The 21950-nt window shown below is 43.3% G+C and overlaps 1 pseudogene; it reads right to left on the bottom strand.

Moving 5' to 3' along the window:
* Nucleotides 1-13149, bottom strand: part of LOC104654047 — a 31795-nt pseudogene extending 18646 nt beyond the window's left edge.
* Between the last annotated feature and the right edge of the window lie 8801 nt (nucleotides 13150-21950).

Here is a 21950-nt window from a genome sequence, read left to right on the forward strand (position 1 = left end):
CCCAGCCTAAAGCACTCTTAAAATTCAACAGGGAAAAAAAAAAAAAAACCTCAATACAAGTATATGGGAATAGATTTGAACAATTTAGTAAAGAAGATATTTGCACATGAATATTCAACATCACTAGCTATTAAAGAAATGCAAATTAAAACCACAATGAGATTCCACTACACATCTAGCAGTAGAAAGGTGAACATTTCTTTAAAAACTCAAATATGAGAATCTGCTGGACTGGGCCAAGCGTGGTGGCTCATGCCTGTAATCCCAGCACTTTGGGAGGCCAAGGCGAGTGGATCAAGTGAGGCCAGGAGTTCGAGACCAGCCTGGCCAACAAGACGAAACCCCACCTCTACTAAAAATACAAAAATTAGCTGGGCGTGGTGGTATGCAGCTATAATCCCAGTTAGGAGGCTGAGGAAGGAGAATCGCTTGAACCTGGGAGGCCGAGGTTGCAGTGAGCTGAGATCTTGCTCCTGCACTCCAGCAATGACTCTCTCAAAACAAAAAACAAAAAACAAAAAACCTGCTGGGCCAGGCATGGTGGCTTATGCCTGTAACCCAGCACTTTGGGAGGCCAGGCGGGTGGATCAGTTGAGGTCAGGAGTTCAAGACCAGCCTGGCCAACATGGTGAAAACCCATCTCTCCTAAAAATACAAAAATTAACTGAGTGTGGTGGTGGGTGCCTACAGCTACTTGGGAGGCTGAGGCAGGAGAACTGTTTGAATTCAGGAGGTAGAGATTGCAGTGAGCTGAGATGACACCACTGCACTCCAGCCTGGGGACAGAGCAAGACTGTGTCACAAAAAAAAAAAAAAGAAAAAAAAGAACAAAAAATGAAGATATGGAACGACTGTGACTCTCATACAATGCTGGTGGAAATGTAAAATGGCACAGCCACGTTAGGAAACAGTTTAGCAGTTTCTTTTTTCTTTTCTTTTTTGAGACGGAGTCTCACTCTGTCACCCAGGCTGGAGTGTGGTGGCGCGATCTTAGCTCACTGCAACCTCCGACTCCCTGGTTCAAGCTATTCTACTGCCTCAGCCTCCTGAGTAGCTGGGATTACAGGCACACACCACCATGCCCAGCTAATTTTTGTATATTTTTTTAGTAGACACGGGGTTTCACCATGTTGGCCAGGATGGTCCCGATTTCCTGACCTTGTGATCTGCCTGCCTCAGCCTCCCAAAGTGCTGGGATTACAGGTGTGAGCCACTGTACCCTTTCTTAAAAAGTGAAATATACACTAAGCATATGAATAGTCCAACTCCTAGGTATTTACCCAAAGAAATGAAAACATAGGTTCACACAAAGACATGTATATGAGTGTTTTTAGAAGTTATTCATAATTGCCAAAAATCGGAAGCTACACAAATGTCCATACATTGATGAATGGATAAACAAATTGATACATCCACACAACTGGAATACTACTGAGCAATAAAAAGGAGTGAACAGCTGTCCCTCGGTGTCTGCAGGGGACTGGCTCCAGGACCCCCTGCAGACACCAAAGTTCACGATGCTGAAGTCTTTTATATGAAATGACATAATACTTGATATAATAAATGACATAAGCCTTGGGTATACTTTAAATACCTAATATGGTGTAAATAGTATGTAAATAATTATACCATATTTTAAATTTTCTACTGTTTTTATTGTTGTATTATTATTTTATATATTTTTATTTTTTCCAAATATTCTCCATCCACGGTTAGTTGAATCCATGGATGAGTAACCTGCAGATATGGAGGGCCTGCTATACTGATAGGTGCAACAACATGGATGGTAGCATAATCTCAAAAAAAATTAGGCTGAGGCCGGGCGAGGTGGCTGACACCTGTAATCCTAGCACTGTGGGAGGCTGAGGTGGGCGAATCACTTGAGGTCAGGAGTTCGAAACCAGTCTGGCCAACATGAAGTAGAGTGAAACTTCATCTCTACTAAAAATACAAAAGTTTGCTGGGCGTGGTGCCACACGCCTGTAATCCCAGCTACTTGGGAGGCTAAGGCAGGAGAATTGCTTGAACCTGGGAGACGGAGGTTGCAGTGAGCCAAGGTCATGCTGCTGCACTGCGTGACAGACTCCATCTCAAAAAAAAAAAAAAAAAAAAAAAAAAAAAAATATATATATATATATATATATATATATATATATATATATATATATAGAAAGAAGCCAAACACAAGAGGCTACATGCTGCATGATTTCATTTATAACACATTCTGAAAAAGGCAAAACTATAGGCACAGAAATCATATTAGTAGCTAACAGGGGCTGATGGTAGGAGGAGGGGATTGCCTACAAAGGGACACGAGGGGCCTTTTTGAGGTGACAGAAATGCTTTATGTTGGGAATGTGGTGGTGGTTATATAACTATACATTTGTCAAAACTCATCAAACTATACACTTATAAAGGGTGAATGTTGTTATATGAAAATTACATCTCAATAAACCTGACTTAAGAAAATAATAAAGCAAACCTAAAAAACCAATTAAGTAAATTTAAATCTAAGAAAAAAATAACTTACAGTTTTTCCAGTTCAGCAGTCATCGTGAGAATGTTCTTAAGTGTTGTAAGTGGGACTTGTATTGTTCCCATGTCTCTGAAGAAGAAAGCCGAAACATTCATGATACGAACCCCAATACAAAATTCTGTACTTAAAAAGATATTTCAAGGACATGTGACTACTTCAATTTTGGCTTCTCTACAAAACAAGCCAGTTCAACAGTTTATTTGCTGTAAAATTCTAGAGAGCTCTTATTAAAGAAATTTAAGTGGATTTGCATCACCAAATTGATGATATTTAAGAGAACTTACACTGTTTGTTTTTCATACTGCATTCACCCATCTTGATTATTTACTCTTTTCTTCCTTTTTAGAATAATGAACACCTGTTCCTCTTTGCTTTTTTGCTTAAGTAATATTCCTCCATGTGTCTACATGTTCCAAATCTATATGGGTTCTTCAACACTGTTCTCTTCTCCTGCTGGCTGTCTTGACCATTATACATCCTTTCTTAATCCTTTTCTTTGCCAATAACTTTTTTCAATAACTCAGTTAAAATTTAAATTATGACTTTTAAGCCTAAATGCAAAATACTTAATCCTTGGTGACAAATTTAAAGAGCATAAATCATCTCATGACTCATGAGAGTACTAAAGTACTTACAGATATTTTAATGCCGGCAGTTCAAAGAGATACGGAACTTCAACAGCTGTCAGAGGATTGCGATTGAGAATTCTGAAAAATGAAATGAAATTAAAATTACCTGCATTTTCAATGTGTGAAACTGCATAAAAAGTTTATATTCATTTTTTGGTATGGAACTTTTAGGTAAAAAGAAAATCATTTTCTGTTTTTACCTAATAAATCACCATTAGACTCCACAAAGCACTATTCCTTTGGGAACTACCTAGGTCTCTAGAAGATAAAGTAGAGGAGAGAAAGAGGGGAAGAAAAGGAAAAAAAAAAAGTGGATTGCAAAGAAAAAATATGCCACAGAACTTTTCAGGTAAAAAACCCAGAAGTGACTATGTTGGTAGGAAGTCCTGACTCTGTAGGAAATACTATTTCTAGTGTCCTCCATAATTCAAGTTGCTAATTTTTTTTTTTTTTTTTTTTTTTTTGTGATGGAGTATTGCTCTGTCGCCCAGGCTGGAGAGCAATGGCTCCATCTCGGCTCACTGCAACCTCCACCTCCCGAGTTCAAGCGATTCTCCTGCCTCAGCCTCCTGAGTAGCTGGGATTACAGGTGCCCACCACCACGCCCAGCTAATTTTTGTATTTTTAGTAGAGACGGGGTTTCGTCATGTTGGACAGGCTGATCTCAAACTCCTAACCTCAGGTGATCCAGCCCCCTCGGCCTACCAAAGTGTTAGGATTACAGGCGTGAGCCACTGCGCCTGACTGCTTGCCTTTTTATCTTCATAACGTTTTTAAAATTTATGGTTTAATTTGCACAGTTAAGGAAAAAAAATAGGGCCAATTCTTTTGCTTTATAGCCAAAGAAAAAGGGATAAACTAAGAAGAGGAACTGGCCAAAACCATACTCCCATCACATACTCCCACTTGTCTTCTTATATGACATCACAGCCTTTGTTACATTGCATGTAATCATCTGTCTACTTGTCAGTCTCCTGGACTATCAGCTCTTTGTGGGCAGAGACTGCATCTTATTGTCATTGTCATCCCTGTGCCTGGCATGATGTCTGAAATTTACTACGGATTTAATAAATGTTTATTGAATAAATAAATGACATTTTGTTTATATGTCAATAAAATGAATAAATTCATTTTGATGTGAATTTTTATTCCAAAATGCTGGAATCTATTTTCTTTTTAATTCTTTAAAGTGAATGAGAAAAAGAAAAGAAACAGGCAGAAATAAAAGAAAATCACCCTTTAGATTAACCCAAGAATTATCACTGTACTTTTGCAGAAATTATAAAAATAATCATTACAGTGAGTATCTATTGGGCTGCTGGGTATTTGTGATCAGCATTTCACATTTAATCCTCACAATAACCTTATGTGGTAGATATTATTATTGCCCTATTTTATAAATGAAGAAACTGAGGCATAGAGAGGTTACATAACTTGTCCTAGGTCACCAAGCTATTAAGAAGCAAAACTGTAATCTGAACTCATGTGCTTAATCTGTATGAAGAAAAAGGGTTTACTTTAACCTTATGGTTTTTTGAATTTTTCTTTTCTTTCTTTCTCTTTCTTCATTTCCCTCTCTCCCTCCTTCTTTCCCTTCCCTCCACTCCCTACCTCCCTTCCTCCCTTCCTTCTTTCCTTCTTTTAAGTTAAAGTTTCCACTTATTGGCTGGGCCTGGTGGCTCAGGCCTATAATCCCAGCACTCTGGGAAGCTCAGGCAGGCGGATCATCTGAGGTCAGGAGTTCCAGACCAGCCTGACCAACGTGGTAAAACCCCATCTCCATCGGAGTCTTGCTCTGTCACCCAGGCTTGAGTGCAATGGCATGACCTCGGCTCACTGCAACTTCTGCCTCCTGGGTTCAAGTGATTCTCCTGCCTCAGCCTCCTGAGTAGCTAGGATTACATGTGCCTACCACCATGCCCAGCTAATTTTTGTATTTTTAGTAGAGATGGGGTTTCACCACGTTGATCAGCCTGGTCTTAAACTCCTGACTTCAGGTGATCCACCCACCTCAGCCTTCAGAAGTGCTGGAATTACAGGCATGAGCCACCACTCCTGGCTGCCAGATTCTTATGAAGGACTCCCAGTGTTATAAAGTGCTTAGTAAAGGTGGTGAGTTTAAGACATTTGTATTGATGCTCCCTAAACCTCTTGGTGGAGGGACCTAATGAGCCTGTTCTCTGGTGTGAGGGCAAAAGAAAAACAGACCCTCAGTGTCCTTTCCCTAAGTTAAGCATCAGCACATTAATGAGGACAGAGGGGAGCACCTGCAGAAACTGCTGCTCTACTCCAGACACATCCCGAACGCCTCCCTCTACCTCTAAATGAACTGTGTCAAACTAGATTTCTGAACCACAAGAGAGGTGGAAAGTCTTTTTTCTAAAGTCAGATGTCGAGGAGAATCTTCACCTTGAATCTAAAGTCCCCTTCAGGTGATTGAATATACCCACTCTGATTTGCTGGGTATGTTCTGTAGAGAAATCACAGAATTTTTGCACTTATGGTAGAGGAGTAGTCAGGAAAGTATATGGAATTAAAACAGAGTGATGTATTTTCTTTACAATTTTTTTTTTTTTTTTTTGCACAATAGCTTAACATAAACACCATTTTGGCCAGGCATGGTGGCTCACACCTATAACCCCAGCACTTTGGGAGGCTGAGGTGGGTGGATCACCTGAGGTCACAGGAGTTCGAGACCAGCCTGGAGGGGAGGTTGGAGTGCAGCAGCTCAATCTCGGCTCTCTGCAACTTCCACCTCACGGATTCAAGCCCTTCTTGTGCCTCAGCCTCCTGATAGCTGGGATCACAGGCGCCTGCCACCATGACCTGATAATTTTTGTATCTTTAGTAGAGACAGGGTTTCGCCATGTTGGCCAGGCTGGTCTCAAACTCCTGACCTCAAGTGATCCTCCCACCTCCGCCTCCCAAGGTGCTGGGATTACAGGCATGAGCCACTACGCCTGGCCCTACACTTTGGATTTAACTTTGATTCCTGCTCATATGCAGAGTTTCTAACTGCTTAAATGTCTGCAACATTTAGCTGCAAGGAAGAAAGCTTCACACAAAGCCCTCCAGGGAGCAAAAAACTACACCACCACTCCCAGCTAATTTTGTATTTTTAGTAGGGACAGGGTTTCACTCTGTTGGTCAGGCTGATGTTGAACTCCTGACCTCAGGTGATCCGCCCGCCTCAGCTCCCAAAATTCTGGGATTACAGGCCTGAGCCACCCTGCCCAGCAACAAGACTAATTTGAGGGTCACTTGTTTGATGCCTTTTCTTGCCCATGCCGTAGGTCAGAACTAGGACAAGCAGAGCAGGTCATATATAAGCTAGGTAAGTCTCTTGGCCTATTTGTACCTTAGTTTCCCCATTTGAGAAAAAAGAATGGGTCTTAAGACATACTTTTCAGAGTTCATAATGGGCTTATTCCCAGCTAACCAATAATTGTATGAGTTTTTATATATAAATAGTTGTTTACATGTATTCATCTTCTATTTCACTTACAACTTGTGTAAAAACTGCATTCCGTGCCAGGCCTGAAATGTTCCAAAGCTCAGTTCTGTGAGTAAACTGCAACCAAGATTTCTACAAAAAAAGACATAAGGCAAAGGAAAAAAAAATATTTCAGAACATTTATCCTTTGTCATGAGTCTAATTTATATAGGATGGAACATAGCCTCAATCCTTTATGCACTAAAGAAATCTCACTGTGGAAGATACTGGCTTATGATTTATAATTTAACATTGCACATGTGGTACATTAGATACAAAACAGTGAGTGCTCAGTAAATACCTATGTTAAGTGATCTTTATTTCTCTAGAACAGGATTTCACAACTTCAGTGCCATCGACATTTTGGACTCTATAACAATTTGCCGTGGGGGTTTGTCTTATACCTTGGAGGATGCTGAGCAGCATCTCTGGCCTCTGCGCACCAGATGCCAGGAGCACACCCACAGTTTTGTCAACCAAAACTGTCTCTGGACATTACCAAATGTCACCTGAGTACAAAATCACACCAGTTGAGAACCACTGCTCTCTGATGATTCACTATGATCTGTGTAATAATTCTCACACTAATCTTTGCTAGAGACAAAAACGGTTTTCTATATAATTTTAGTACCTTTCTACTGGTCAAATTTTAATCATATTTCAAAATGAATAGCAAAGAGGTTTATAATTAAGTTTTATAAAAATTCCAAATGCAATAAAGTTATATTTGTAATTTACATAAACTGCAAAAATTGTAGTGGTTCAAATGTGTGTCTTTCAATAGACGGTATTTTATTGCAGGATAAATCTCTAGGAAAAGGAAAATATTGCCTTGATAAGTTATTAGATGTCTATTAGTATGAATAATAAGAGTTTAGAATAATATTGAATACACATTTTTCATCTCAACTGTAAACGTTTGGACTTGTATTTGAACTTTCCACAGCCCCTAACCCTGCCCGTACCTCTCCTAGAATCTCACCTTCATAGTTTTAATAAATGAAATATACAACTTAATAGACTTTGGAATTAATTTTTCCTGAGGGCAGTAGACTTGATTAGATGCCCTTTTGTGGCATCATCAAATCCTAGATTATGAGCTCAAAGTTTTTATCTCTATATATAGTTTCTAATATTAAAATGAATAGCCTCACATTTATACACCTTCCTAGTTTAGGTCTGTTTTCCTAAGCCAGTTCAGTATCAGAAGAAATAAAAGACATCCTTTCACAGCATTTGAAAGGAAGTTACCCCTTTACCTAATACATAACTTTGAATTAATTCAAATCATATTCATAGAATTAATTTCTATCATATTAATAGAAATTCATTTTTCGTTTTATATCGCTTTAATATTTCATGAAAGCAATTTCTTCAGTTACACAGTGATGGGGCCTGTTGTCCCTCCCTCTTTACCTGGGTGGTGTAACGTTGTCTGGCTGATGTCTCCATTTGTAGTCGCTCCCTTCCTAAACTATCCTGCACACAGTCATCATATAAACTCCCCAGAAGTGGCCTGCAAAGACCAGCATCTCCTGGGAAATTATTGAAGATGCAAATTCTTGGTCCCACTCTAGACCAATTGAATCAGTAACTACGAGGGCGGAGTCCAGAACTGAGTTCTAAGGCGCCCTCTCAGTGATTGTGATGCAGATCTATCTACAGCACTGCTGCGGTAACATGGTTCCCCATGACAGCTCCTCAGCTTGGCATTCAAAGCCCTAGAAGATCTGGCTCCAATTTCCTACTCTCCCTCCTTGTACTCTACAGGTACTCATGGCATTCCTCGAATACCTTCCTGTGTTTTGCCCTTCTCCCATTTTCCTTTTGCAAGCTTAGAATATTTTCCCCAAGATGTCTGTCCGATGTTACACAATGACCCTTCAAAGTCCTATTCAAGTGGCATTGTTCTAGTAACATCCTCCTGGGTCCAAATTGAAGTCATTTTCCCCTCTTCTATGCTTCAGAAACAATTTATCCCTCCTAGTTCCCACGTTGATTTCTTTTTAATGTAGTTATTTTTCATCCCATTTTTTCTGTGCATAAACTCCTTGCAAGCATGGAGTAGGTCTTGCTCATCTGCATTGCCCACCATATTTAAAACTGACACGTGGCAAAGCAAATTAAAATATTTGTAAAATAAATGAATAGCTGGCGGAGTGAGTAGAAGGAAAATGACGATTTTAAAGGAATTGCAGTTTTATTACTTCATGGCCTCTGCAGCACTTTGGCATCCACTTGTGGGTCTTTACACCCACTTTCCTTAAGCCTTCTACATTTGAAAGAATCTGTTTGCAAAAGAGCATCACTAATGAATTTAATAAGGATTAATGACATACACACCTCTATGGACAAAGGATAAGAATCATGCTGTCATAGCAATGAACATAGTATCTTCTTGTCTCTAAACAGATAGAAATACTATGCAGGTATTGCTTTCTTGGTAACAGGGCTGGGGAGATAGTTATTTTGTAATTAGTGGAGAGTTGGGGGCATTTCTGACATGCTTACTTAGTGTAAACATTTCTAGCTCTACCACTTAACCATCATTTTAAACATCTTGGAAACTTTCCATGGCTTTCCACACCTCACTGTGTAACTTTCAAACTCCTATAGCTGATAGTCAAGGTTTTACATAATCATATCTTCATTGCTCCCTCACCTAATTCTTTGCAGCCAGATTGGTCTGCTAAATTCCAACCATAGCTATAGCCATGCCTTTGCCTAGATTGTACTCCCATTTTTTTTTTCTATTTAACAAATTATAGCTACTCTTTAAGACTCAAGTGAAGTTTTAGCTTATCCATGTAGCTTTCCCTGATCTCCACACCTCAACAATCACTGATTCTGATAAATTATAGCACTGATGGTCTGCATTATCTTTTAGTAATTAATTATATATACCTCCATTTTTATGCCTATTCTCTTTCTTCCCTCCTATCATTTTCATGTTCTGGAGACAGTAGTGTACTTGGCCCTGGGTTTGACGCAAAACGAGTGCTACATATAGAAAGCCAGGGAAAAAGATGAGTTGTGGACATAACTAAAGGACTGAGTAATCATGTTAACAGCCAACACTCCTACATATGCTAGGCACTGATGAAGTGTTTCATATATTCACTCACCTAAATTTCACAGCAATCCTATGAAATGGGAACTAGCCTTACCCCCAGTTGAAAGGTGAGGAAATTGAGTCACAGAGTGGAATAACTTGTTCTGGGTCACCAAGCTAATAAACAGCCCTGGGTTCAAGCCCAGGCAGCCTGGCCCCGGAATCAACTCTTAACCACTTAGAGCCTCATCACTGAGATCGGGAGAGGGACAGGCTGCTGTAAAGAGGGCGAAGCGAAAATGGGAGGAGAGCAGCGGTTAAGCAATGATGTGATGGGGCTAAATAAAAATGGATGAGAAAACGAGTAAAAGACTGGAGTAAAAGTAAAAGACTGGAGAAGGGGCCTAACAGTAAAGGAGAATAAAGAGAAGAGAGAGTTGACAAGCAAAGGTGAAAGCAGAAAGTCAGTTGTCCGTATGGCTTGGGGAGATAAAGAAGGCCCAGGAAGCCCTCCAGGAAAAGGCTGCCATGTCAGGCAGGACACAGAGGACAACTGAGGAAAGGTGATTCTTACAAGATGGTGAAGGTGCCATTGTAGGTGTTGGGCTCTGGCACAGGCACTTGGCAGAGCCTCTGCTTTGGGCTGAGATTAATACATGACAGCGTCTCATCTCCGCAGGTACAGAGCTCACATATGTTGGTGCTTGCGGAGGCCTTCTGTTCCTCTCATGCAGTTAAAGCCTTATTTTGGGTGTGACTTTCAGACTGCACCAATGAATCCTGAGTAGGTTCTAGTTCAGTAGGTGAACCTGTGACTTCAGTCAGGCTTCGATGCAGAGTCTGAACCTGGTCTGGACGAGGAGCTGTAGTCTTCTCCAGGGCTGTGGAATGTCCAATCTCTGTAGAGGGTTCTGGAGTGATGGCAAGTCCCAGGTCTGGAGGCTGAGTTGATGTCTTCTCCATGGTTGGAGACTGTTTAACCTCTGTAGGAAGTTCTGTAGTTATGGTAAGCTCCAGGGCCAGAGGTCGAACTGTGACTTGAGTCAGGTTTGAATGCTGAGCCTGACCCTTGTCGGAAGGCGGAAGTGTCACCTCAGGGTGTTCTGAAGGAGGAGCTGTAGTCAGGGCTGTAGAAGGTTCAACCTCTGTTGTGGATTCTGGAGTGATGTAAGTCCCAGGTCCAAAGGTTGAACTGTGGTTTGAGTCAGGTGTGAATGCTGAGTCTGAACCTGGTCTGGATGTGGAAGTGTCACCTTACGGTGCTTTGGAGGAACTAGAGTCTGCTTCAGGGATGTAGAATGTTCAGCCTCCGTAGTGGGTTCTGGAGTGATGGTAAGTCCCAGGTCCAAAGGTTGAACTGTGACACTGGGCAATGTTGAATGCTGAGCTTGATCCTGGCCTGGTGTTGGGACTGTCACCTCATCATGAGCTGGAGGTTGAGCTGCAACCTCCTTAGGTGGCTCTGGAAGCCGAGCTGGGACCATCTGCTGGCTTGAAGTTTCTACCTCCTTAGGGGGGCTCTGGAGCCTGAACTGTGGCCTCCTGCTGGGTTGGAGAAGGTTCTGCCGCCTCAGGGGGCTCTGGAATCTGAGGTGGAACCTCGTGCTGAGTTAGAGATGGTTCCACCTCCTGAGGGAACTCTGGAGGCAAAGATGGGGCCATCTGCTGGGTCAGAGAGGGTTCTATCACAATAGGGGGGTCTGAAGACGGAGCAGGGACTGCCTGCTGGACTGGAGAGGATTCTACCTCTTTAGGTGGCTCTAAAAACCGAGTTGGGGCCTGCTGTAGGACTGGAGATGGTTCCACCTTCTCAGGTGGCTCTGATGGCTGAGCTGGCATCCCCTGCTGCAGTGGAGGACTGACCTCTTCAGTGGACTTTGGAGGATGACCTGAGGCTTCCTGCTGGGTTGCAGATGGTTCCACCTCCTTAGGGGGCTCTGGTGGCTCAGCTGGGAATTGTTGCTGGACTGGAGAAGGTTCTGCCTCCCTGGAGGGATCTGGAATCTTAGCTGTGGCGTCTTGCTGGACTGGAGATTCAATCTTTTCAGGAGAATGCAGAGGTGGGGAAGGGAGATCAGGCTGGGCTACAGAAAAGTCAGCCTGCTCAGTGGGAATAGGAGGGTTGTCCTGCTGGGCTGGAGAACATTCAATCTCCCCAGAAGACTCAGAAGGCTGAGCTGGCTGCTCCTGCTCATTGGGGAAAAGTTCAGGCTCTATAGGAGGACCTGGAGGCTCAGTTGGGGCCTCCTCTTGGATTACAAAAGGTTCCATCTCTTCTGGAGGCTGAGCTGGGCTCTCCTGCTGGGTCGGAGAAGATTCAACCTCCCTAGAAGACTCAGAAGGCTGAGCTGGCTGCTCCTGCTCACCGGGGGAAAGTTCAGCTCCACAGGAAGAACAGGAGGCACAGTTGCGAACCCCTGTTGGGTTGCAGAAGGTTCCACCTCCTCTGAAGGCTGGATTGGGGCCTAAGATTCTGTCTCGTTGGTAGGCTCTGAAGTTACGGTAACCTCCATATCTGCAGGTTTAACTGTAATGTTGGGCTAGTTATAATGAGCTTGATCCTCACCTGCAGGTTGAACTGCCACCTCATGATTCGGTGGAGTTTGAGCTAGACTTTCCATAGAGGACTCTAGAGGCAGCCCTGGAGGCTCATCTGAGTTCACCGGAGTTCTGGAGGCAGGCTGCTGGGATACAGTAGATCCATACTTGAATATTCATCCTGCAAAGTTTGTTTCTGACTCTGAGGTTTGGATAATTGGTTAGCAAGGCTCCAGTGCTGAGCTCAATCTTTCTTCAGGTTCTTGGGCGAAACAATAAATTTGGGTGGTTTTTGAAACCTTACTGTCTAGCGGAACAAGTATTTCATCTGCCTGATGACCTGCAGCCTGATCCAGATCTGCAGTTTGAACCTTACTTTTGAGGTAAGGAGGCTGAACTAGGGTCTAATTCTGATCCCCATCCAGCACTGGAACCACCTCTGGGAGCCTTTCTTGCGGAGTCAGCTTGTCATTTAGATCCTGGTGTGCAGCCGAGAACTGCTCTGGTCCCAGGGGCAGCTTTCCAGCTAAATCTGTGTCCAGGAATGGAACCAAATTTTTCAGTCCATTCCTGGGGCAGGACTCACATCTGGGAGGAAGCAGAGGACCCCAGGTAATCAAAGCCCTCCGGGTCTGCCAGGGGAGTAAGCGCATGGGGAGATTCCCATGCGAGATCAGATGAGCAGGAAGACCAGGGCTCAGTCGGCCCCAGGGGTTAGAGGTTAGCTGGAGCGGGTCCTTGACCCACTCCAGAGGCTGAACTTCCTGGACTAGAAGCCACAATAGTTGCCACGTGAGGAGGGGCCGTGGGCCCCAGAGACGCAGCCGGGACATGACATGCGCTGGCGCCCGCACTGAGCGTGAGCCATTCTGGCAGCCCGGAGAGGCTCGTGTCCCTGATAAGAGTGCACCCAGCCCAGTCTTTATGACATCTTTATGCCACCTTTATTAGACTCGGGTCCAGATCTGCTCCATGTCACCGTGGCAATCTTATGTCACAGTCTCGCCCAAGCCCTCCTTCCCCCCTACCCTCACTGGAACACCCCTCCTCTCCCCTCCCCTTAGCGAGGAAGGATTTGGGCCGCAGACCCGGGTGGTCCCAGGACTCCAGCAGCCTGTTGTGGTGGGGTGGGGTGGAGTGGGGGCACGGCAGAGCTTCCCAAGGAAGTCACCGTGGGACCCTGCCTCAGGATAGTCAGAAGAGCTAGTCCAGTTCTGGCAGCCTGAACTCTTCCTCCTCCAAGGTGAAATTCAAGAATACTCTTCCTTGCAAGGAGAGCAACTGACCTGCAAAATGGGCGCCAGTTAGGGTGGCAGGCAGAACGCACATTATAGTCATTTATTCCAAAATTTGCCATTTTCGCCAAAGTTTCAGTATCTTTTGTTGCATGTTTGATAATTAATTCACCACCCTATTAGGTAGGGGCTGCCAGGGAATAAGCGAGGACTCCAAATTTTCTGTAGGAGGGGTGTTGGGGGTGGACAGTTCAGTCTGGGAGAGAAGGCTTTAATCCGAGTGAAGAGTCCTTTGCACTACCTGGGAGGAGGCTGAACTGTCATCCTGCCTTAACACAGCCATTACCCTAGAAATTACAGTGCCACCCTTCAGAGATCAGCCCTGTGTGCACACATGGAGAAGAGGCTTAGATTGTTAAAGTCAGCATGTTAAATAATTTCTTGAAAGGAAACTATAACTAGAACTCAGCTGACTTCTCCCACAGCCATTCTTACCTACTTTATTACTGTCTGGCACAATTACCAGCATGTAAACTCTAAGCAGGTGCTTCATCTTATTCCATGCCTAGCATAGGCATAGGGTGCACAGTGATGGTTTTAAAATTGAAAGGGGGCCGGGCACAGTGGCACACACTCGTAATCCCAGAACTTTGGGAAGTCGAGGTGGGCGGATCACTGAGGTCAGAAGTTCGAGGCCAGCCTGACCAATATGGTGAAACTCTGTCTCTACTAAAAATACAAAATTAGCCAGGCATGGTGATGCATGCCTGTAATCCCAGATACTCGGGAGGCTGAAGCAGGAGAATCGCTTGAACCCAGGAGGCGGAGGTTGCAGTGAGCCTAGATGGCGCCATTGCACTCCAGCCTGGGCAACAAGAGTGAAACTCTGCCTCAAAAAAAATAAAAATAAATAAAATGGAAGGGATTCCAAGATTCACCTCATTTAGGGATGGATCTATTGTTATAATCGGATTTCTGAAATCAGTGCTGACTTCCTCTCACATTTCACGGGAAGCTAGATTTCTTAAAGCGTGACGTTTTCTTGGTGGGTTTTATTTAAATTGAATTAAAATAATTATTTTACAGGTAAAAACTTCAAAACACTTTGCAACTTTGGGGTGGAAGTTCAATAAAACACTCTAGCCCCAAATTAAATTCTCACTGAAATGAAACTTTTGCTCCTTTGTTAAAAATAAACATTCTCTATATAGTAAATAATGATTGTTTGGAGATTAATTTAGAAACTTAATCCCTATTTAAGAGCTTTCATATACAGTCATGCATTGCTTGCCATGTGAGGAGGAATTTGAGAAATGTGTCATTAGGTGATTTCACCATTGTGCTAACATCACAGCATATTAGGTGGTATAGCCTACAGCACACCTAGGCTATATGGTATGACCTATGACTCTTAGGTGACAAACCTGTACTGTATGTTACTGTACTGAATACTAAAGGCAATTGTAACACAATGGCAGGTATTTGTGTATGTAAACATGGAAAAGGTATAGTTAAAATACTGTATAAAAGATAAAAATGGGACCTGGGTGCAGTGGCTCACGCCTGTAATCCCAAGACTTTGGGACGCCAAGCTGGGTGGATCACCTGAGGTCAGGAGTTTGAGACCAGCCCGGCCAACATGGCTAAAACCAGTCTCTACTAAAAATACAAAAATTAGCTGAGTGTGGTTGTGTGTGCCTATAATCCCAGCTACTCAGGAGGCTGAGGTAGGAGAATCACTTGAACCTGGGAGGTGGAGGTTGTGGTGAGCTGAGATCGCACCACTGCACTCCAGCCTGGGCAACAGAGTGAGGCTCCAGCTCAGGAAAAAAAAAAAAAATATATATATATATATATATATATCTATATATATATATATATATATATATATATATACCTGTATAGGGATAGCTCCATTATACTCTTATGGAACCATCATCATATATGTGGTCTATTGTTGACCGAAACATCGTTTTGCAGCACATGATTGTAAATGATTGACAGAAAGATCTTCAGCAAAATATTCCACCCAAGATACATGGGAGATATTGAGATCCAAGTAATAAGCCATATTTGAAAGGCATTATAGTTTTCGAAAGCTGTAGCGCAATCATTCTTAAGGCCAGTTACTTTTTCCCCACATCTCTGGGATCCCGTTTGAAGGGAGTTCTAAAAAGGTCTTGTTCAAGCAGCCCAGCATCCCTTACTCCTGGGACAGAGGAGGAGACTGATCCCTCTCCTGTGTCCACAACTGCAGTAATGCAGTCCTCAGTTCTGCTCTCCAAACTTCAAATAAGGGGTCAGAGCCAAGGGTCAAGACTTTAGGAAAAGCCCCAGAAATACCCTGCACTCAAAATGCAGTTTCAGAGTTTCACATTTTCCTGAGAATGAAACAAATTATCCTCCACATACTGCTGCTTGTTTTGAATTATGGTTACACTGGCTATGTTATCCAACCCTTGAGTTGTTTTTTTTTCCCCTGGAGACAGAGTCTTGCTCTGTCACCCAGGCTGGAGTGCAGTGGCACGATCTCAGCTCACTACAACCTCCGCCTCCCGGTTGAAGCAATTCTCCTGCCTCAGCTTCCCAAGTAGCTGGCATTACAGGTGCCCGCCACCACACCCAGCTAATTTTTGTATTTTTAGTAGAGACAGGGTTTCACCATGTTGGCCAGGCTGGTCTTGAACTCCTGGGCTCGTGATCCACCCGCCTCGGCCTCCCAAAGTCCTGGGATTACAGGTATGAGCCACTGCACCCGGCCTGTTTGTTTGTTTTTTGAGATGGAGTTTTGCTCTTTTTGTGCAGGCTGGAGTGCAACGGCGCGATCTCAGCTCACCACAACCTCCACTTCAAGCGATTCTCCTGCCTTGGCCTCCCAAGTAGCTGGGATTACAGGCATGTGCCACCGTTTCTCCATGTTGGTCAGGCTGGTCTTGAACTCCTGATCTCAGGTGATCTGCCTGCCTCGACCTCCCAAAGCACTGGCATTACAGGTGTGAGCCACTGCTCCTGGCCCTGTTATCCTTGAGTTTTTATCTCCACATACTTGAATTAAACTGCGTAGAGTTCTTCTTCCCATCTGACATCTAGTCTCTTCACTGGGTCTGTACTCCACAGCTATTTTACCACTTTCTGAAATAAAGTTAGCAAGGATCAATTCAGAATCTTTTTCATTCTAAAACTTCCTGCATATAATGGTAGCACCCCACAGTGAGACATTCTTTTGGTTTCTAAAAGCAGAAAATAAGAGCATTTTCCTGGAAGTTTCCTCATCTCCTCATCATACACTTCGATTTTCCTTCTTTTCTTTTTTCTTTTCTTTTCTCTTTTCTTTTCTTTTCCTCTTCTCTTCTCTTCTCTTTTCTTCTTTTCTTTTCTTTTCTCTCCCTCCCTCCCCTCCTCTCCTCTCTCTGTCACTCAGGCTGGAGTACAGTGGCACTATCAGAGCTCACTGCAGCCTGGAATTCCTGGGCTTAAGTGGTCTTCCTGCCTCAGCCTCCAGAGTAGCAGGGACTACACTACTGTGCCCGGCTACTTCTCTTTTTTAGAGACATGGTCCTGCTTTGTTGCCCAGGCTGGTCTCGAACTCCTGACTTGAAGTGATTCTTCTATCTTGGCCTTCCAAAGTGCTGAGATTTGAGGCATGAGTCACCATGTCCAGTCTCACACCTCAGTTTTTAACATATGTATGAAATAGCAACTGTGTTTGGTTCAAAGGACTTGATGATCTTACAGATAGGAACTGAGGAATAATAACATAAGAAATAAAAAATGTGGAAACAAAAATGTTCAATCACAGTATGATTAAATGGTAAGGCATCAGGTGGGGGAGTCAAAGTAAGTTCAAATCCAAAATAGAGACCACTGGGCTAATAGACACTTCATATTAGAAGCAAATCTAGGTGTCTACTCCCTGAGAATCAAAATTCCATCAGATACAATGAACAAAGCTTCAGAGAGAGAGAGAACATTTGAACATTTTATTGGTAGAAAATATCCCACATACTCTATAGACAATACAACTTCCTTCAAGGCAAACTAGAGCTATAAGGCTTTTGGTCTAAGAAGTTTTGAGTGTGTGCAAGGGATACCTTTGCATACTAGGGAGAGGTAAACAAGCCACGCATTTAGCTTGGTTATTAAATGTTGTCACTCAGACTTGACAGTTGATGACCAAGGAAGTAAGACTTTCTTTCTTTTTTTTTTTTTTGAGACGGAGTCTCGCTCTGTCGCCCAGGCTGGAGCGCAGTGGCCGGATCTCAGCTCCCTGCAAGCTCCGCCTCCCGGGTTTACGCCATTCTCCTGCCTCAGCCTCCCGAGTAGCTGGGACTACAGGCGCCTGCCACCTCGCCCGGCTAGTTTTTTGTATTTTTTTAAGTAGAGACGGGGTTTCACCGTGTTAGTCAGGATGGTCTCGATCTCCTGACCTCGTGATCCGCCCGTCTCAGCCTCCCAAAAGTGCTGGGATTACAGGCTTACGCCACTGCGCCCGGCCGGAAGTAAGACTTTCACTAGAAGGGCTGCCCAGGTTGGAAAGCTGAGAGCAATCAGGGCCACCCCTTACAAGCAAATAAAGGTCTGTGGTAACTTCATTAGGATCTGTCAGTCTCTAATCCTTCAGGGTTGTGAAGCAGAAGAGCAACTCTGTTGAGGGATTCTTCGCTAAACATCAGGCTTCCTTTGGACACAGCCTATAACATTTGCACCACCGTAGAACTGAATAGGGAATACAAGCAATGCCGTTCAACAGCATGAGCACTTCCAACGCTCACAGCAGAGCAGCTGATTATTGTAGAAGAATCATATTTGGCCAGTACATCGGTGCCAGAAATGTAAGTTGGAACTGAATTCTCAATTCGGGAAACATAATCTAATAAACTCTTCAGCGGAGTGTTTATTTATTCAGAGAGAAAACAACAATGACGGCATATTTTGTCTGCTTACCTTGTAAGTACAGTTCTGAGTTTTTACATTTGTTATCTCATTTCGTCTTACAGTATCCCCCAGAAGGTTGACTGGATGACTAACCCCAGTTTGCAGATAGAGAGATTGCAGCTTAGAGATATTAAACATCTTCAAATCTCTCTGGCTCTAAGACCTAAATCTGCATAAAAAAAATCTGAGAGACGGAGTTAGGACTCAAATCCATGTGTCCAAAGCTTATAATCACTATGCTGTATGATGGGCATGCAATGAAAGAAGACCTGCCTCAAACATTTTCTGCGTGAACTGAGGCAAGTCCTTTTACATCTATAAACTAGGGACAATATTTGCTGTCATTTTTTCTACAAATGTCACAAATAACAAATTTGAGGCTGTTGCTGTGAAAGAATTTAGCAAATGAAAGCATACCAGGGACTGTTTTAGATATTGATATTTTTATCCAATTAACTTTTCAAAATGAGTTTATTTGCTCATTGAAACTGAAGTACTTCAACAACGATTAAGAAAGTTTTACTAGAACCACAATCGACAGCTTCTGGAATGCATCTGACAAAGCCTTCTGAATAGCAAGCTTCTGGGTTGTCTTCCCTTTCATAAGGAACAACAACAGTCCTAAATCCAACCAAAACAAATGGATTTAAGATGCCTAGCTGAGTGATAATTGCTACATGTTTAAAAAATAAAAATGCATCCACAATTCTTAGCTCATAATCTTCGTGATTAAGGGTAGACAGCACAAGGGTATGGTTGAATGGCTCTGTTACAGGTATATCCTGGCAGGGCCCATTTTTACTGCCCCCATCTAGTTGGGAAGTTCCCGAAGTACTAGAAGGGAGATAGAAGCCAAGAACCTGGCACATGCTCACATCACCCAGAGATTTCAAATTCATCAGTTAAGGCTACACTCCTACAGACCCTACCCTCCTATGCATCAAGGGCTGGAATCACTCACCGAAAAAGGTTTGGTTGGCTGGACATGGTGGCCCACGCATGTAATCCCAGCACTTTGGGAGGCCGAGGTGGGTGGAGGCCAGGAGTTCAAGAACAGCCAGGTCAACGTGGTGAATCTCCATCTCTACTAAAAATACAAAAATTAGATGAGTGTGGTGGCATGTGCCTGTAATCCCAGCTACTTGGGAGTCTGAGGCACAAGAATAGCTTGAACCGGGAGGCGGAGGTTGCAGTGAGCTGCTGAGATCATACCACTGCACTCCAACCTGGGCGACAGAGTGAGACTATTCTCAAAAAAAAAAAAAAAAAGAAAGAAAGAAAAAGAAAAAGAGGCCAGGCACAGTGGCTCACACCTGTAATCCCAGTACTTTGAGAGGCCAGGATGGACAGTTCCCTTGAGGTCAGGAGTTTGAGACCAGCCTGGGCAACATGATGAAACCCTGTCTCTATTAAAAATACCAAAAAAAAAAAAAAAAAAGAAAGAAAAATTAGCTGGCTGTGGGCAGGAGGCAGGAGAATTGCTTGAACCTGGGAGGTGGAGGTTGCAGTGAGCTGAGATCACACCTGTGCACTCCAGCCTGGGCGACAGAGCAAGACTCCGTCTCAAAAAACCAAAAAAGGTTTGGTACAGATAATCTGGCACCTCCCTGGGCATCATCCATGGGAGCCTACTCCACCCCATTAGCCTACCACCCTGCCTCTGACTTCAAACCCTAAACTTGACAGCCATGAATACTAGAAAAAAATCTCAGTGTCTATATCAACTGAGTACCCTTTCTAGGTATCTATATTAGACTCTTTTTCTGCTCAAGCCCTTCTATGAGTGAAAAAAAGACTGAATGGGCCAGGCATAGTGGCTCACGCCTGTAATCCCAACACTTTGGGAGGCCAAGGAGGGTGGATCACGAGGTCAGGAGTTCGAGACCAGCCTGACCAACACAATGAAACCCTGTCTCTACTAAAAATACAAAAATTAGCTGGGCATGGTGGTGCATGCATGCTTGTAATTCCAGCTACTCAGGAGGCTGAGGCAGGAGAATCACTTGAACCTGGGAGGCAGAGGTTGCAGTGAGCTGAGATCATACCACTGCACTCCAGCCTGGGCGATAGAGCAAGACTCCATCTCAAAAAAAAAAAAAAAGGACTGAATGTTTACGTAAAAGTTTTTGTAAATTTTTAGATAATGACCTGACATGGTGGGTGGCTCATGGCTATAACCCAGCACCTTGGGATCCTGAGGCAAGAGGATCACTTGAGGCCAGGAGCTTGAGACCAGGCAGCACAACACAGCAAGACCCCCATCTCTAGAAAAAATAATTAACCACGTGTGGTGGTGCATGACTGTAGTCCTGGCTACTCAGGAGGCTGAGGTGGGAGGATCCCTTTGGCCCAGGAGTTTGAGGTTACAGTGAGCTATGATCATGCTACTGCACTCTAGCCTGGGCAACAGAATGAGACCCTGTCTCTAAAAAAAAATAATAATAAATAGATAAATAAATAATCTTTAGATGATTTTGTTGGGATAACTGAAGGCTACAAGAGATACGTATTTGAAGGACTATTTTAGTACAAAGCAAGTTCTTAGCCCAAAACTGGAAAAACATTACTTCCTTCTTCCTCCTAAGCTTCTGGCAGGAAGGTCCACTATATAATTTTAAATTTAAAGGTTCTGTCAGGTATTGCCTAAGGTAAAAACCTATATTGTAAGACAGAAAAACTCTGCCTAGGACTTCAGTAGCCCAGAGAGGGAAGGGCTTAATATGTGTCTGGAAAGATGAGTTTTAGAAAGTAAGAAAAAAGAGAGAGATCATTCCCACTTCAACTCCTTACCCTCCTCCACCTCCAGTGAAAACAGACCTTCTTCCACCTTATCCACAGGCTCCTCCACCAAGCCAACACCAGACTCCTGCAATCATAGGATGGCAGCACCACCTCTAAAGCACAGAACTTCAGGCTTTGATTCGGAAGTGGCACCATAGCCTCTTCATTTTCCCTTTCTTCAAGGTCAGAAAACTTCTGAAGCTGTTAGGAGTTTTAGTGTAAGTTCCTTCCGAGGATATTAATGTAGGCTTCAAACTGTTTTGTTCTGAGAAATAAAAATTAAACTCCAGTCATTCAAGGTAACAGTTGAGTTGTTCTATGGCTTCAAAATCAAGTAAGATTTGCAAGTGAATTGCTAGATACAGACAACCATTTTTTATGCCACACAAACAGTGGAGGAAATTATGGATACCACCATCCAAGTGATTGAGATGATTAATTTTAGGTAGCAGGCCAATTCAGACATGTCCACTCATCCTCAATGGCAGGAGGCCTCTCACATCTCCTCCCTATAACCCATTTCAGTACTTCTGTCTACAGTGTAGAATTTCAATGTTGAAAGGAGGGTGTGGTTATTGAAAGAAAATCTGCAAGGTTTACCCTGATGATCCTTTCTGACATCCATTGAAACCAAAGTAGTAATTTGCCAGTTCTTGGCATCAGGAGCTAATGTTTAGGGCAAGAGCCTGATGTTGAACTGCCTTATGTCTGGTGCCAAGACGAGCATTAAAGTCACAAGATTTCACATAAA

Source organism: Rhinopithecus roxellana, chromosome 19 (genome assembly GCF_007565055.1).
Source record: "Rhinopithecus roxellana isolate Shanxi Qingling chromosome 19, ASM756505v1, whole genome shotgun sequence".
Lineage (NCBI taxonomy): Eukaryota > Metazoa > Chordata > Mammalia > Primates > Cercopithecidae > Rhinopithecus > Rhinopithecus roxellana.